Source organism: Anopheles nili, unplaced genomic scaffold (genome assembly GCF_943737925.1).
Source record: "Anopheles nili unplaced genomic scaffold, idAnoNiliSN_F5_01 U_low_cov_2, whole genome shotgun sequence".
NCBI classification, from domain to species: domain Eukaryota; kingdom Metazoa; phylum Arthropoda; class Insecta; order Diptera; family Culicidae; genus Anopheles; species Anopheles nili.
In genome coordinates, this window is record NW_026525540.1 from 454902 (window position 1) to 457500 (window position 2599).

The following is a 2599-nucleotide window of genomic DNA, read 5'->3' on the forward strand; positions in this document are numbered from 1 at the left end:
GCAACTTTTTGCTAAAGGTGTCCAAGACCGTCAGACCCTTACTTACGGAGATATAAGACACGTGCGTGGTTGCCCGTGCCGAGCTTCAGAAATGTTGCTCCAGAGACTAAGTCCCAGAAAACCTTCCGACCCCAAAAACTCCCAGAAGGAGTCGTCGGATCGTTTCGCGATGTTCTAGTGAAATGTTCAGCTCGACGAAATGCAACTTTTACCTAAAGGGGTCCAAGACCGTCAGACGCTTAGGTACGGAGATACGGGCATGGGTCGGTTTTCCCCATACAAAATACCCCATGGAAAACTGCAAAACCCCAAAACAGGTCGAAGAAGTGGTCGGATCGTTTCGTGGTGTTCTAGTGAAATGTTCCATTCGATAGGGCGCAACTTTTTGCTAAAGGTGTCCAAGACCGTCAGACACTTACTTACGGAGATATAAGACACGTGCGTGGTTGCTCGTGCCGAGCTTCAGAAATGTTGCTCCAGAGACTAAGTCCCAGAAAACCTTCCGACCCCAAAAACTCCCAGAAGGAGTCGTCGGATCGTTTCGCGATGTTCTAGTGAAATGTTCAGCTCGACGGAATGCAACTTTTACCTAAAGGGGTCCAAGACCGTCAGACGATTAGGTACGGAGATACGGGCATGGGTCGGTTTTCCCCATACAAAATACCCCATGGAAAACTGCAAAACCCCAAAACAGGTCGAAGGAGTGGTCGGATCGTTTCGTGGTGTTCTAGTGAAATGTTCAGCTCGACGGAATGCAACTTTTACCTAAAGGGGTCCAAGACCGTCAGACGCTTAGGTACGGAGGTACGGGCATGGGTCGGTTTTCCCCATACAAAATACCCCATGGAAAACTGCAAAACCCCAAAACAGGTCGAAGGAGTGGTCGGATCGTTTCGTGGTGTTCTAGTGAAATGTTCCATTCGATAAGACGCAACTTTTTGCTAAAGGTGTCCAAGACCGTCAGACCCTTACTTACGGAGATATAAGACACGTGCGTGGTTGCTCGTGCCGAGCTTCAGAAATGTTGCTCCAGAGACTAAGTCCCAGAAAACCTTCCGACCCCAAAATCTCCCAGAAGGAGTCGTCGGATCGTTTCGCGATGTTCTAGTGAAATGTTCAGCTCGACGAAATGCAACTTTTACCTAAAGGGGTCCAAGACCGTCAGACGCTTAGGTACGGAGATACGGGCATGGGTCGGTTTTCCCCATACAAAATACCCCATGGAAAACTGCAAAACCCCAAAACAGGTCGAAGGAGTGGTCGGATCGTTTCGTGGTGTTCTAGTGAAATGTTCCATTCGATAGGGCGCAACTTTTTGCTAAAGGTGTCCAAGACCGTCAGACACTTACTTACGGAGATATAAGACACGTGCGTGGTTGCCCGTGCCGAGCTTCAGAAATGTTGCTCCAGAGACTAAGTCCCAGAAAACCTTCCGACCCCAAAAACTCCCAGAAGGAGTCGTCGGATCGTTTCGCGATGTTCTAGTGAAATGTTCAGCTCGACGAAATGCAACTTTTACCTCAAGGGGTCCAAGACCGTCAGACGCTTAGGTACGGAGGTACGGGCATGGGTCGGTTTTCCCCATACAAAATACCCCATGGAAAACTGCAAAACCCAAAAACAGGTCGAAGGAGTGGTCGGATCGTTTCGTGGTGTTCTAGTGAAATGTTCCATTCGATAGGGCGCAACTTTTTGCTAAAGGTGTCCAAGACCGTTAGACCCTTACTTACGGAGATATAAGACACGTGCGTGGTTGCCCGTGCCGAGCTTCAGAAATGTTGCTCCAGAGACTAAGTCCCAGAAAACCTTCCGACCCCAAAAACTCCCGGAAGGAGTCGTCGGATCGTTTCGCGATGTTCTAGTGAAATGTTCAGCTCGACGGAATGCAACTTTTACCTAAAGGGGTCCAAGACCGTCAGACGCTTAGGTACGGAGATACGGGCATGGGTCGGTTTTCCCCATACAAAATACCCCATGGAAAACTGCAAAACCCCAAAACAGGTCGAAGGAGTGGTCGGATCGTTTCGTGATGTTCTACTGACTTTTTAGGCTTACCAAGACACAACTTTCCGCAGAAGGGTGCAAAACTGTCAGACTCATAGTTTCGGAGATACAAGCATGGGTCATGTTTGCTCGTGCCGAGCTTCAGAATTTTCCATGGCCAAAAAGCCCTAGAATTTGACATTTCACTATTATAGGGAGGTATGGTTGTACTGAGTCGTCATAGAAAGTTTAGCCTCCTCATGTAAACTGACGATTCGACATCAGGGAGGTCGGGAGTTGTCGAAAAGAGACCCTAGGACCTAATACTAGACCCATGTAGTGGCAAGGTGTTTCGGCCCGTGGGTGACGGTTGTATGAAATTTGGGTGACGGGAACTACGACTGGTTCTGGTACCGGGAAGGTGTGTCCTGGTGTCCGGAGGCGTTTTAACGGTAGCTGGGCGGTCGGAACGGTGACCTAGGGTGGTTTTGGGTTAAATCACCTACCACCACCGATGGTCAACCAGAGGCTAGTGGTACATGGAAAACACCCTGGGAAGGTGTCCCAGGGCTCGGAGTAGTAGTAACAAGGGATGCCGCTGTCTCTAGGTCGCGGA